Source organism: Manacus candei, unplaced genomic scaffold (assembly GCF_025592945.1).
Source record: "Manacus candei isolate 608988 ecotype Guabito, Panama unplaced genomic scaffold, ASM2559294v1 h1tg000003l, whole genome shotgun sequence".
Classification (NCBI taxonomy): domain Eukaryota; kingdom Metazoa; phylum Chordata; class Aves; order Passeriformes; family Pipridae; genus Manacus; species Manacus candei.
Genome location: NW_026138051.1, coordinates 8650399 through 8666336, shown reverse-complemented (window position 1 = coordinate 8666336; position 15938 = coordinate 8650399). Strand labels below are relative to the sequence as shown.

Sequence of the window (15938 nt, the reverse complement as noted above, 5' to 3'; positions counted from 1 at the left end):
TCACAGTGCTGTCAAAAATGCTGTAAATTAAACATCTTAAAGAACAGCCTGCTATAATGAAAAAACAATTAATGTTGCATGATATTATAGGCGGTGTATAATTTTGGTCAAATTCCCACTTAAAAATATGTTAGTAATTACTTTCTCACTTTTCCTTGCAGAACACCATCAGGCTGTAAGTTTTTGTGCAATATTATTGTAACACTAGAAAGGTTTTACTTTTCTTTCCAATGTCACTGAGAGCCTCAGAAGTTTCATTTTTACTGTTGCTAAAGAGGAAGTATGTTCCAGGTTCTCTGAGTTACATCTATCTGGACAACTTCAACAGTTGGCTTGAATTTCCCCCCAAAATTGTGAGACAGTTCAGGGACAGAGTCATTAATTAATGGAGTTATTTACTTTGCTTTGTTATTCTCTAGTGCCTGAGCTTTTGGAGTGTGTGTGTGTGCTATAGGATATCCAGCCTTAACAGCTTTGAGTTCCTGGGGGCAGTAGTAACATACAAATGATTTGGTGCCAGTATCCCTTGTGTTCATCTGCTTTTGAGGTTGATTAGTCCAAACCTCTCCCCCGAGTTGGAAGTTTTGCAGTAAGTGTGAATGCCGGGGGTTTCAGGCACTATCACAGCCTGTCTCCTTCCCTCTGCCCTGGCAGGGCAGCACATGCTTGGTCTTCTGCAAGTCACTGGGCACGTGCACACGAGGGAAGTATTCAGAATAAAAAAACTAGTTAGAAAAGCTTATTTGGTCAGCTGTGCTCAGCAAAAGTTTTCCGTGCTTCATTGAAAGGAGAATTGAATCACTTTTAGTTCAAATTTGGCAAAAGGGCTGTTGGATAATAGGGGCCCTCTACCTGGCAAATATCCAAGCTGAGCACAATTTGAGTCGCTGCCTAGCCAGTCTTGGTGTCTAAAAGTTTGTCAGACATTGAGGAATATTTTAGAAATTAATCTCTCATGCTTGTCACTTAATACTGCTATCTTCCTAGACCTTCCTTTGCAAACAAGAGTTTTATCTTGGTTACAATAATATAGTGTAATTAACTGGATAAGTTTATTAATTAGCATTATAAAACTTTTAAATTAAATGTAACGGTGAAGGGCCTCCCAAGGTCTAGCCATGCTGGAGATTGTTGTGTTTTCATACATCATTCTAAACAGATAAGAGGCTGTAAAAAGATTAGCATAACTGGTGACTCTGTTTCATTGCTTTACAATCCTGTGATTTGAGTCATCAGCTTTATCTGTGTTAACAGGTGGCTTTAATCCTGAATTTCACCCTTTAGCTCTCAATTCTTGCAGATTTGGGAAGGCAGTGCTATATGGCACCAATCCTTAGTCTTCATCAGACTGAATGTGTGTTCTAAAATTTGCATCCCGTTTCAGAGCACTCCACGTGTGTCTGTGGGGCTGCAAGGAGCCTTCTGCTCTTCCTGGGTTTTGTTTTGCTTCTGGTCTCTTCATCCCTGGGCTCCATTTGCTGTTGGACAATTTCTGACTGACTATAAGCGGGTGGTGAAGCTCTGCTGGCCCCTTTCCTAATCCATTAAAACAAGTTTCTGTCCCAAGGGACCATCTGGACTGAACTCCTCCAGGTCCCCAACCTCTAGGCTACTGCTGTGCCCTACTTCTACATGGCCATGCCAGAACATGTGGCATCAAAACACCTGCTATTTAAGCCTGACCTTCGAGCTGCCCTCAATCTAACTGACTACATAGATCCCATTTGGACACTTTGTCCCTTGGAGTGGCATTAGCTTCTCTGAGAAAATACAGAGAAATTTGTGGAAATACAGTTTCCACAAAGCAGTGACACCAGGGCAGCTGGGATCATTACTCCACACGTAGTTAAGAACAGGCCAGAATTCGTGAGGCCTCAAGGGGAAAATGTGAAGTTGGTGTGATGGGCCTGTGTGATGTCTTTCCTCTCCATCGCTCTTGTTTGTTGCTTTGATTTAAATTTGATCAACAACTGTCCTGCAGGCACTTTTAACCTTCCATTGAATTGGAAAATCAGAAGAAAAGGAGGGTATTTTGGGTTATGTGCCAGCACAGTCCAATCTGTGAGGAGAAAAGCTTAAACTTTGTCTTCTCACTTTATTTGAGGAGTCATATCTCTTGTTAAATGTTGACAGCTGATCCTAGAAATAGTAGTTATCCATATCTGGTTATTTGGAATGTTATGTTTACCTGTGTCAAAAAGGTCTTTTTCACATCTGGCAACAGCAGGGGAAAAGGACAATACATGGCATTGCTGAAAATAGCTTTAATGAGGACAACGGTGTTAATTACTGCTGGCAATGACAATACTGGAGATTATAGAGAAGTGTGTGTTCAGACCAGCAGTAGAGGAAAGGGTACATTGTACCAGGCAACAGAGGCTGGCACACAGACACCAGGTGCACGTAAGCCCAAGCCTTGTGCCACCAAAGGTACCAGCACAGGCCTACTCCCATATTTGCAGCTGAACTCTTGTTTTTAGGGTGACGTGGTGCTGCCACACTGTACACCCTGCCTCTCCCCTGCCACACTGTACATCCTACCTCTCCCCTGCCACCTTTGGGTTTGGGAGTTGTTGCAGTCCTGATAGCAGAGAGTAAGAAGAGACCTCAGGCTGGTGTGGGTGAGGCTGCAGGTTGTGGAAGGATGGAGAGTGGAACCTCTGTGTCCCCTGGCCTGAAGTGCTCTGTGCTGCCCCTCGCTGTGGTCACCCCTTGAGTTCACAGCTTTCCCTGGTGTTGCAAATTGTGGCTGGGCTGGTGCAGAAAGATATTGGTGGTGGTGGCTGGAGGAGCCTCAGCAGGGACTGTTCCTCTGAGCAGCTGCCCACTTCTCCCCAGTGTGTGTTGCCTACGCAGCGAGAGCAGCTTGCATCCAGAACAAGGCAAGTGTGCAGGTTTTCCTTTAATAAGACAATGTAAAAACCCATAATTTTGGTAGGAGGTGGTTTAAATATGTTCTTTTCTTCTTGATGGGCTTTCATTTTGCTACTACTTTATCGCTGTGGAAAAAATACAGTTTTGCCTGACCCATCAGTGCAGTAGCAATATGGAAAAAGATTTAAAGTTCTAATAGTATTTGAAATCTAGCCATGCACTCAGTGCTGCAGAAAAGAAACCCAGGCAATTATTCATGGAAGCTGATCTAAACTTAAAACAACCACTGTTGATATTTTAAACTGGTGTTTCAGGAATAAAGCAGTTAGTGGAATTCACATGCCCTGTGTCTCCAGGCATCTTGGTTTGAGCAACCCCTGTGAACAGCCCTTTTCCTGTGGCTATCTCTGCCCGAGGTCTGCGTTCCCACAGGGGATGGATCTATGCAGCATGCTATAAGAAATAATTTCATGCACCACTGCAGTCTCTTGAAACTAATTTAACATCCTATTTTGTTGCAGCACTTCTTTGTGGTAACAGGCACAGCTTAGAGTCCCCTTCGCATGCAGGCCATCTTCTTCCTTTTTTGTTTGCTTTTTTTTGTTTAGTTTTTAGTGCTTAGCATTTAACTGTTTATATTAGCAGTGCTGCTAATTACTGAGGTCTAGTCTAAACAGGTAATCATTATCTTTTTCCAGGTGGTTAATGGGGGCTCCTATTAGTATCACCAAGGACTAGCCAGGAGTGTTTGTTTACAGACATGAAGTTGTCCTCTGGAGGGCTCTAAAAAGAATGCAAAATGACATTTTCCAGTATCTAACCAAAGCCTGTTTTAGATAGGTTAGTCTTGAAATAATGCGAAGTAGTTCAAAGGGTCAGTATACTTGTATTCTTAAAAATTTCTGGGGCATACCTACTTTATTTGCATTCTGTGAATTAACTAAAAATATCACCAGAAGCTCTACATCTGTATATCTAAATTTAATCTTAATTGTTGCTCCTGTATTAATTGAGTTGTTGCTACCTATGTTTGCTGGGCCAAAAGGTTTTTTACCCCCTTATCTCAAATATTTTTATCTTGTCTCTTTTTGAGGTCTCACATGGGGATTTTCAGAATTCTCTGCAGTGAGAGTCTGCTGTTTTCTATTCAAATGTGTGCTGCTAATCACTTTGGGAGGGATTAAAAGGAATACTTAAGTGAGACTTCAGCAGTAGGTACTTAACTCCAAAACTGAGTTGCTGAAAAACCTTCAGCTAATACTAATCGTGGAGGCACTTAGGGGGCCCTGGGTGTGAGCCAAAGCACCCTCTTCCCTGACATGCAGCAGGGGTTTTTCACCAGGGAGTAGCTGAAAGCTTGTTTTCAAGGAGCAGGTTTTCTTAAAGGGAATATTTATGAGCTGGGCTCTCTGCATTAAAAGACAATGGATTCTCAAACCTTTGGAAAAATCACGGCCTTAATTTGTACATGAATGATTAAAAATGGTTCTCAGAAGCTCCATGCAGTTTTTGTCAGAAGAAGTGAGACCACTTAGCAAGCGTTAGAAAATCGTCTTGGAGCACTGTTGCACAGCCTTGCGGGAGTAACTGGGATGTGGAATGCTGCCCAGGTCTGTTGGAGTGGAGGCACGGCTCGCTGTGGCTCAGGGTAGATAGGCTGGGTGTCCAGCTGTGCCACTCTGGGTGTGAGACGCTCTGGGCTCCCAAGGTTGATTTGGGTCCATGGTTGCTGACTGGGCCACCCTAAAACAAGAATATTTCCTACAGACCAGAATTTACCACTTGATGTTATCTGAGGTGGTGTTTAGTACAGCAGAGGGATAGAAGCTTTGAAGGGACGATTGTTTGCTCAAAAACACTCAAACCACAACTGGTCTGCTTCATTTTGGCTGAGGTCCATACCATGAGTGTAAGGTCAGTATTATGAGCTGGAAAACAGGGTGAGAAGAAAGCATCTGGTTGTTAATTCATGTGTTAACATGGTTTAAGTCTGTGTGGTTGGCTCCCATATTCAGATAGTTTATTCCCTCCATAAAACTTTTGTTCTGTCATAGGAAATGACATGGAATATCACTGGAAGAGAGCTAGTGGTTCATAATCTATTAATGGATTCGAATAATTACTGTAGCAGTAGGGTCATAACACTTCCCAAAAAGTCTAAGATCAAAATAAAACAGGGGGAAAAGTACTTAATTAATTCTGTACTTTTCACATATGGCTCAGCTGTATTGTTGGTTTATGTTTTATTAGAAGGAAAAATGCAAGGATGTCATGTACTTAAGGAGTCAGCAGTGTTATCATCACTTCACCTTGAAGTGTACTGAGAAACATTTTCTTACTCGAAGGAGTGGCCAGTTCACTATTTTTCTCCATCACTAGAGGGCTCAGATCGCTTTCAGAACATTGTGCATCTGAGTCAACTTTGGTCTTTAAATAGTCCTTGGTCTTTGTGTAACACGAGTGGTACAGAGGGAGCTTCAGTTCTTAATGTGCTGATGTATTACTGTGCTTCTGACCTGCCTTTCTCTTGCTGTTGGAAGTCCTATACAAGCAGCTGAGGACATGGCTGTGTTCTGCCCTATGGCATTTCTGTGTTCATAGTTTTTTAAATTTTCTATGGTCTCTTTAAATCTCTTGGATTTGGAAGGGATTTTTGAGGTGTATCTTTGAAAATACATTTTAAAGCTAGTAGATGTGCACGTTTAAATTTCAGAACATTTAAATCTCTGGGGCAGCACCAAGCTTATACAGTTCAGTCAAAATTAGGAAGCATTTCTCTACTGAGAGGATGATCAAAAATTGGAACAGGCTTCCTAGAGAGGTGGTTGATTCCACAAGCCTGTCAGTGTTTAGGAGGCATTTGAACCATTTTTTAACTTTTGATCAACCCTGAACTGGTCAGGCAGTTGGACTGGATGATCATGGTGGGTCCCTTCCAACTGAAATAGTCTGTTCTATTCCGAAATGTGAGATGTCACTCTGCTACATGACAGAGCTCTTGATAACATTAGGAATTGTGGATTGAGAAACCTTTCATTTGACCCTCCAAAAGTGCTCCTTTTGGGGGTTAGACCCTGTACAGGTAAGAACAACACTGCACTATTACTGCAGAGTTTTTTTGCACCCAGTATTACTCCTGCATTCAGCAGAATGTGTTTCCATCTTCTGGAAATGTTTTATTTGATCTATTCCTGAATTAATTACTTTTGTCTCTGGAATGTTTGTGAGGCATGGTTACATGCTGGGTATGCTTATGGGTATCTCAAGGATTGTTAGAGGTCTGTGTTTCTTGTCCTAATGGTGCATGAAGCCCAGCAGTGAGAAATTCAAGGAATCCAAGAGGAGACATCTTCCTCACAGCTTTTTACAGTAGAGTCGTTGGAGTGTTGTGTTGAGACTTGTACTCAGAAAGGCAACATTGCACCTGCAGTGTGTGCTGGGGGCTTCTGAGGTTCAAGTGAACTGCCAGAAGACCAGGGAGGAGAGGAAAATAAGAGTGGACTAAATCTAGCTTAGCTTCCGTAAAGACAGCTAAAAATACCTTGTTCTTGAAATGGGAACAGGAGTGAGCTCTCAGCAGAAGTATTGCAGACAGGGTTCAAGTCCTTTCACCAAAAACGTTCTTGCTCTTGGAGCCCGAGTGTTGGAAAAAGAAGGGAAGGTATGATTGGACACAAACTCCTTTAGTTCTCAGAGAGTGGCTACAATACTCCTGAAGTAATGAATGGAGCATGTCTGGCTGACAGCTGCAGGCTTTATTCAGGCTCTGTTAAACCACCATCTTCAGAGTCTGCACGCAAGCCTGACTTGTGGGAGTTTCTATTGAATGTGTAGGCTCACATAGCCTACTCTCTAGCAAAGCACATTCCTAAAGAAGCCAAAAATCTTGATGGTAACATCACTTTTAAGCCTCTCATGTTCTTAGGTATTGAATCTAAAAGAAATGGAATGAATCAGTGACTGTTATAAATATCTTTAATGCTTCATACAATCTCAGTAGCAGTTACATGTGCCATAAATGATAGCAACATATTTTGTTGTGTGGTTGAACTAAATCAGCAGTTTGGTATTTGTCTCATGTAAGTTCCTAGCTTATTTCACATTTGCAGTATTCTTAAACTAGACTAAAATTTTTTTATTTTTCATAATAATCCCATTGGCAAGAAAGCATGGATTATTTTGGGTATATCTTGGAGGAAAATGAAGATGTGCTGTTAATCAGAGACATGCTTACTTTTTTTATGTGGGAAGTGGGCCAACAGTTCTACCTCTACTTTGAAGTTCACCAGGATAGGAATAATATTGCAAGCTGTAAGCTGTATTCAGTTTCTGGCTAAATTTTGTGTTCTCAGCACATAGTTCTGAACTGCACTTTGTTGAATTTGAGTGTGAGGCTCAGCAAAGATCAATCCTTCTTTTCCTTTGAAGAGGAACTATCTGGAAAGGGGCCATCAACTGTTGTAAATGGGACCTTGATCTCGTTCTTTATTAGGCTGTTGGGAAAGTGTTCCTCAGATTCAGTGACCAAAATGCAAGCACTGCTCTGTTATGTCAGTGATCAGGCTGGTCTGGAATTGTAATTTATTCCCAGTGAGGAATGTTTCCAAACTGAGGGTGGTTGCCAGTTGTAACACTAGCAAGTGAAAAGAAAATCAACAAATTATTTATTTATCATTGCCCTTCCTTAGCTGTGAGTTTTTAAGTAGCTGAAGTGCAGCCCCTCTTAGCTCGTGTTTAGCTACAGGAGGTGTGCCAGTGAGACTGTGGAAGAGGCTTCTTCTGACAGTGTGTCATTCCTGAATTATGTAGTACATCCCCAGATAAAAGTGCAAAGGACACTCTGCCCATGGATCAGAGTGTGAAGGTGCATGTTTGGCAGTGATGCACTCTCGTTGCATTCTGCCTCTTGGAGAAATTGGGATTTCATTTTGTTGTACAAAAGAAGCAAAGAAGTGTTATTTTTGTCCTATACACTGGACTCTGGAAAGCCCTTTGAAGAACAACTTTCCCAGTGATAGGTAGCCAGTACCTTGTCATGAGTTAATTTAGAGTTACAACCTGCTTTTTTGAGAATGTTACCCTATACTTCCAGACTTTGTAATTGTTCTTGGTGCTTTCTAGAACATTTAGTGATGCAGTTTCACTAATCCATTTTCTCTGATTACCTCAGTAAGTGGATTACAAGGTTTTTCCATCACTGTAGATCCTGATAGTTTCACAAAATATGTTTTATATTGTTTTTTATATGAGTGCTAAACAAAAGTACTGTATTTTCATCTAAGTCTAAGGAAGAGAACTCCCTTTACTTTGCAGAGTCAGAGAAGCTGTGTCTTAAATGATATTTCCATCATTCCATAGTTAGGGATGTGATGTCAATGATTTTGTGGCTTCATCCCCCAGACTGGATAACTTCTGTTCTAGGTGAGGATGAGAAACTCACTGTAGGAGGTTCCATAGCCTGAGCAGTTTTTAACTCTGTTATGATGCATTTGTGCTTTTTCAGTTACAGCCACTGAAACACATTTTTTTTCTGCTCAGCAGCCTTAAGGATTTGTTTGTTTTCTGCACAAATTGACTGTGTCTTCTGAAGTTGTACTTTTTATTAAAGTGGCAGTCTAGAAGGGGAGATTTTATTCAATGGTTTTATATTATGGTGCACAGGAAATGGTACACTGAGACAGTGGTTAATTTTGTCTAGTTAAGGCTAGAATTGAGATGTTGAGAATAGTCCTTCCTTGCACCCTCCCACTGGCTGTTATTCATAGCAGGAAACAGCACTCAACCTTTTTTGAAAATTAACTGTCACTCAGGTGTTGATTCACACTACTGCTTATTCCATCAACAATCTTTAATTGGTATTTTTGTAATTCATGTAAAGTTACTGGTACACCATTTATCTGTATTTGAGAGCCTTGTTTTGTATTTCTGATTATAATCCCTCTGTGCTGATCTGAACAAATTATGCCAGAGTGTTGAGACAAGAGAGTCAAAGTTGGCCACAGACTTCTGAATGCATATAAATTTCTTTTGTTGGAGCAAAGAGAGGAGGAGTGGATCTCTGACTCAGCTCCCCTCTCTCTCTGCTGACAAACTGTGAGCTTGCAGCTGGGGAAGTGCTATAGGAGGGAAAAATGAAGGCCAAAGTCATCGTGTTTGTGAAGCCTTGTCAGAACTTGTGAGGAAATTCCACCTAAGATAATGTCAAAGATACCTCAAAAAGTGAGAGGAGAAGAAGGATTGATAAAAGATGACATTTCAAGAGTAGCACCACGGTCACATATGATGGAAGTGTTGGATGGGGCAGTGGGAACAAAATCGTGTTTCTGAGACTTGAATAAGACTGTCATTCATCTTAGTTAGAACAAATTCAGAAAAATGCCAAGTGAGGGGTAGAAATAGCAAGCAAGAAGTGTATTAGAGAGGAAATGAAATGGAAGACCAAAGTCTAGTTAAAGGTTAGGAGCTTTAAAATGGGAACAGCTGAATCATGCTTGTGTTCTAAGAGGAGAGACTAGGAAATGCCAGGAACAGCTAAAAGGAACTGCAAGGAAGGAGGAAAGAAGGGATAGAAAATAGAAGTTGCAGAGTGATGAGTAAAGACTATGAGCACCTCTCTCAACAGGGGTGGGAGGAGTGACTGAGGGGAAGAGAAGGAACAAGCTAGGAGGAGAGATAACATGGAGGGGAGAGAGAGAAGTGACTTCTACTGATGTAATGGGTTGTCTCTATAGCTTTCCTTCTCTTGGCCCAGTTTGATGAACAAACAAAACTCCAGGTTTCCTGTCATTTGATCAAGAAGAGAGAGGAGGGGGCTGGTGACATTTTTGTACTCAGTAGACTTTGTCCTTTCTAATGGTGCATCAGAGTGTCATGCCCCAGTCTGCTCTGATGAGACATATGCAAATGAGTGCCAGGAACAGGGCAGGGTGTCATAGAACATAAGAAGAATGAAAATTATACATTTGTTCATTTTATATTTGGTGGTGCTCTGGCATGAAAAGTAAGGGAAATACTTTGGATATGAGTAAGACAACCTTTCTCATACTTGTCTGCTGGTGAGGTTACTGCCTCCTTTTCCCTGCTGTCATTTTTCTGTCTCTTGCATTCATTGCTGTGCTCCTGCCTCAGCCTCTTTCTGCTGCTGACAGTAGCATTTTGGTAGAAAGCTTTGAGTTTTAGGTTCATACATGCATTTTTTTCTTTCTTTTTTTTTTTTTTTTTCTAACAAAGGAATTACGTATTAAGGAAAAAAGAATCAATATGTGGGTTCAGCAACTCTGCTCAGAAGAGCTGTAGTTTGCACCTGCCTGATGCCCTCATTCTCTCATAGGCTGGGTTCTCTGTGGTATTTGGTACTTTGCCATGCACCACACAAGGTACCCAGAGGCACGTGAGATGCAGTTGTATCAAGAAGCATCTGTCAGTAGGAAGTGAGAGGCATTTTTGAACTTTCCAATTTTATATCAGATGTATGCAAATCTCATCCTAAGGACAGACTTCTATTTCCTGCTTTATTCAACACAGGCCTCTGTCCGGGGAGACAGTATTTTTGGTATTCATTGGCAAACTCACACAGTCATGGCAGTGTAGTTTGATCTCCTCCCAGACACAAGTGCAAAGACGTGGAAAGATGTTCTTTTCTGACACAAGAAGAGCGAGTTTGTCTAATGAACTGCTTTTACCACTTTCTGAAGTGCTTTTATTTTCCTTAAACCTCTAACATCCAAATTTATTTATTTATTTAGGCTGGGAGGCCCAGTGAAGCTTGGAGCTGTGTGTGGGGGTGTTTCCCTGAAGCTGCCAGTGAAATAGATACAGCTGAGCTGACTGCAGCACTTCTTGCTAGAGCACACCTGTCAAGAGGATGAATGAACAGCATGGTAAGGATGCAGTATATCTTCAGTTTAAGAAAGAAAACAGCTCTCTGTGGTCAATCTAGAACTGAAAGTGTCAGCCTCAGAGTACACCGTGTTAATCCATGGTTTCACAATCACAATACATTCTGATTAGTATTGCTGTGGAACAGGTTGCTAAAGCAAATTCCAGGGCACTTCTGTTATCTTAAAATGAGAGCCTGGGGAACTTAAGACTGAGCTGATCACTCTGAGCTGTGCTGTGTAAACTTGTGCATGTCCAGTATGCTTGAAAATGAATTAATTTGCATGCAAGGAAGAGTATCTGTGTCCACATCTAATAAATATCTCTTTTCCCAAGAATTTTGAAAGTTGCAAAATCCTCAGGTCAAACCATGCTTGATCCCAACTGTGCTCTAAAACACTGTTCAGGCTGGTAAGGGCAGCAAAACCATCTTCCAAGTGGGCACTCCTTGGTACCAAGTTTCTGTGTTTTGCAATTTAGCTAAACTGAATATCCATTGTGGGAGAACTGTGTGTGCTTTTATTTCATTTCCACTGAATAATGAATATAGGCTGTTACTGATTACATTAATATGTAATTATTACCATGAGAATCTAATCCCCTGAAACCATTGGTCACTTGGTGTATGTTCATTTAGCTACAAATGCTTTTCGTTTTCCATTTGTATTTTATCATTTAATTGCTTTACTCCATTCAACATCATCCTTTTTTGATCTCCTGTTAATCATTATTTGGAATGAGAATTAGCCCTTAAGCAAACAGTGCCCCAAATCTATCTTGCTTCTTTGTGTGTAGTGATGACCTTGTGTTGGAACAGAAAAAAAACAATTAGCTATCGCTTTAGATTTATAATAAAAATTCTCTAATTATATTTGAAAATTGCAGTTGAAAAAGAATCTTAACATTTATTCATATTGTAAATCAACAGGACCTCAGACTTTACAAAGCCCTGATCTTCTGAAAGTGTAATGGAAATCTTTCTTTAAAAATAAAATAAAGTCCACATCTCATTTCCTGAAAGAGAACTATCTGTGATACACTTAGGAAATCAGGTAGCTCTGCAATGTCCCCCTGGCCTGTGTATTTGTTTTTCTTTCATAGGAGTCTTAAATGTGAGGGTGAGGAGGTGTCAGGATTGTCCAGAGTCCTTTGGAGAAGGCCAACACATGCACAGCTGGTGCTTGGTGCCCACTTCAGAGAGGCAGTGCTGTTCCTCTCAGTAGAATGGCATTTTCTTCTCTGAACTGAACTGGGTTTGTAAGCCCTTAATGTTTACACTTTTTCGTCTAAAATTAATGAGCATCCACCCCCTTAAAAATCTCATTAAAGTTTGGTTTTGGCAGGTTGCCTCCCAGAGTCTTGACAACACTTTGGGTGCTGATGATCTGATCGAAGTGTCTTCTCATTCCCTCCTCCTTCCCCATCTGTTTGTATCCACCTCTTGTGTTACAAAAATAAACTGTTTGGGGTAGGAACTGGTTTTTTTCCTTTTGCTTGGTGCAGTGCTGTCTGGTGCACAACTCCTCTGCAGTATGATTTAGCCTCTGCTGGTCGCTGCTATCCTGCCTCCTCTAGCCAAGCAAGTTCCTTGAGCAGCTCCCTGCTGCAGCACAGGATAGTGCAAGCAATTGTCCTGCTTACCTGGGTGTAACCTGCATCTCAGCCCATCCATCTGTAGCAATAACTCTGGCAACTTGCTTAAAATCAGAGGCTGAAGCAGAGGGAGTATTGAGAAGGTGAACAAAGGTATGGAAGATTAGAGGCTCTGGGTCTTGCAGGGAAGGACGAGGTCTGGTCCCTCCTCTTCAGTGTAATCTGCACTGCCGCCGAGTCGTGAAGGGGGGAGTGACAGGAAGCTTGTGCACTGCAAATATGAAAATGTAGCTATATTTTAAGAAATTCTAAGATACTTCCTAAAATGCTGCTCTTTGTCTTCTGATTTACCATGATCTGAGATGATGGAAGGAACAAAGGAGGGAAACTGGAAGCTCAAACAGCCTACACTAGCAAACGCTGTACTTATGTGCCTTTGAATGTGTTAAAGTTACAATTCATTAAACAGAGCTTGAGGGTTGCAACTATCATTTAAAAATGCCTTCTCTAAACAAACAAGAAATAGTATAGCCAAATGCAAGTAAGATAAAATATAAATCAGTGGTTCTTTGCTAACCCTTCATTAAGGATGTCTGCAAGCAGTTTTACAGCAGACTACACAGTCATGTCTATTCAGTGGGCTTTAAGAAATTGGGGAGATTGTTGTTGTTTAGGAATATCAAAGAACTTTTGTAGTTATTATATAGCTTTGGTGATCAAATCATTAATCATCTTAAAAATAACTGGGGGCAGATAACATAATAAAGTGCCCCTGGGATGTGTTTCTGTTTTATCAGCCAGCAGTTATAAGTAAAAAGCAGAAATGGTGCTTCTGGCTAGTTTTGTTTAAAACAGCAGGAATGAAGAAAGAATTATCAGGATGGGAAACACATTAAATCATGGCAAGTAAATTCCTTTCATCTTGAGTATGGCTGCTGACTGTCAATAACTGAGATTAATGCTGCAGGAAACAAAGCAGAAATGTTAAATATAATGACATTTAAAAGAAGAGCAATAACCAGTTTATTAAAGGGAAGTGTTTTGAACTCTGTGAGGTTGGCAAACGGAATTTCAGAGGCATTTAAGATACTTTGGCCTCATCTAAATCATCATAGGAGTAAATTGAAAAATATCCTGTAAATGAGATTTGGTGTCTCTTTGTATTATCTCCTCTAAGGGATATACATACTCCTAATTTTTAAAAAGGACTCAAATGTCCTGATGAGCCTGACATTCTGTATCCACAAAAATTGCCACTTTGACAACTTTCTTGTGTGAACACACTGAAATAGGTGCTGCTTTAGCAGTGCATATTCCATTAACAATGAAACTGAGCTGAGTGTTCTGTCCCACAGCTTTCTCCCTTTCCCAAATTTAATTGTAGCTCTGACAATGCCCAGTGCTGCTGTCCATGGTGAAGTATGGAGCTGGGCTCTGAGCTGGCAGCCAGGGAGAGTGTGCAACAGTTTTTAGTTCGGCCTCTGTTCTGGTCAGTGGTGTGTCTGTAACGTGGTGTCTCTCCCTTTCAGTGAATTTAATTCTTACAAGTTCTGCAAAAATTATCTTTAGGACTTCTAAGGCTCATTGCCTTGGGAAACCTAGCCAAAATTGTCTCATGGTCTAGTGACCTTGGCAAAGACAAAAATCCTCTTAGTGGGGGAGCTGGAAGGAATTTCACCTCGAAGAGCTTGGTTGGCAGAGATGTTGATTAGAGGCTGTGGATGATGATCTCTGTAGTTCAGGGTGCTCCAAGAGTTAAATGCATCCTACTCTAGAAATTTCTGTGGAACCCTAAGGATGGAAGGGCCCATCTATGTAGAGAAGGTGACTGTAGAGGGACCTTTGGTCTATAACTGTGCTTGTGAAGGAGAGGACTCTAATGATCTTATTGAGTACACTGTCATTTGCCACTCCTACCACCTTCCCCTCTTTGCTTGAATGTTGCATTTACTCCAGTAATTACTTCTCTGTTAATGTGACCAGTTTCTGTCACCAGCCCAAGTGTGCATGTCAGTCTCTTTGAGGTGTACCTGTTTCTTTTAATGAATTAGTTCCAAGACTAGATAATCCTTGTGATCATCTTACCTGTCCTTCTGTATAACAAACCATGCAGCTTCCCTGAAATCACTCAGTGATAAGAGGGAGGTATTTCTCTCTAATGTTCATTTAATTGGGTGGAATGAATAGTCTTTTAGTCCATCAATATTTCAGAAGAAAGCCCACCCTAACCTATGATTAACTGAGAGCAATAAACATTTTGGGAATAGAAAGGTAAAACTAATAGATTCAGATAGGCTTTTGAAGTACATTAGTAGAAGTAACTAATTTCTCTGACAATTTCTAGTTTTCAGACACAAGTCTTAGAGGGACACTTGGCCTTTTTTTCCTGCCTAATGCATGAGTAGCTCCTGTTAATATAAACAGGATGTCTTTAGTAAAGCTCCTGCGTGGCTGTGGATACATCTGTCAGCAGTGCAGAGCTGCACAGGTACCTCCACAGGCAGCTTGGGCCACCCTGTTCATCGTGGGAGCTGACTTCATACTGTTTAGAGTACAAAATGAAGTTTGCCATTGTAGTACCTTGTTGAGAATGAGTTGCATCAAACAGTATGAAAGTGTTTCCTCTTAAGGGCAGCGTGAAATTCTGCTCCTGTCAGAGAAGAGAAGGTGTTCAGATGTGAGTGGGGCCAAGGACTATTGATGCATAATGGAACGTACTCGTTTGGGAGCAGCTTTCGTGATGATGTAGTAATTAGTCCTTTAAGAGGAACATATTCACAGGCATTTAACAGCAGCTGAAGAAACAGCAGCAACAGAGGGGATCAAAGAGAAATGACATCAAGGCTGATGGCAAAGGGGGTGGTAGCTGGGGTAAGTACTATTGACCTTAGATCTGAAGAACGTAGATGATGGTTTCTCTGGAGCAGGCAACATACCCATTATGTTGTTTAGTAGCTCTCCTTTTTCCTTGACAATAATGAATCTCTGCAACTCTAATAGAATTTATAATTAGACACAACTAAAGCTTGAGTGAAGAAATTATTTCAGCCTAATACAGTGTAGGAGAAGAGTTTACATGTCTCTACTCTTCAGAGGCTCTGTGACCTGCTCCGGGGAACCAGAGGCTTAACTGCATTCAGGGACTTGGTGGGGCTGGACGCCCTTGCTTCAAGGCCCCTTTGTTAATTGAGGAACTAGAATTGCTTTGTGCCATGTGTTAGCCCATGTCTAACAGTCCTGCTTACAGGATATGGGGCTGCTTGTTGATCTTACCTGCATAACTATGAGTTGAGAGGGGGAATGAACAGTGCTGGAGACTGCTGGTGGCTTTTCATGGATGAGACTCTCTCTGGCCTTGCTGTTGGAATGGGTCATGAACACGGCTCAAACTATGACCAAGTCCAGCTACACGACCTAAGCAACTGCATTCTTTATTTTATAAAACTGGCACTCAGTAAACTTATATAGCCTTCATTTTTCATAGGAAGAACTCCAAGAGTGATGTGGGAAGTGCCACAGAGATTGGCTCTGGAAGTGCGATATCCCTGTAGCACACGGTAGATGAATGGAATTTTCCTGGTTATGGTGTATAA

The 15938-nt window shown here is 41.2% G+C and overlaps 1 protein-coding gene across 2 annotated transcripts in view; it reads left to right on the top strand.

Moving 5' to 3' along the window:
- GRIA3 (glutamate ionotropic receptor AMPA type subunit 3) overlaps positions 1 to 15938 on the top strand; it is a 415135-nt gene that overhangs the window by 70232 nt on the left and 328965 nt on the right. For both annotated transcript variants that reach the window (XM_051788568.1, XM_051788560.1), the window contains exon 2: positions 10620 to 10754. The gene's annotated coding sequence lies outside the window, so the exon portion shown is untranslated. The remainder of the gene's footprint in view (positions 1 to 10619; positions 10755 to 15938) is intronic.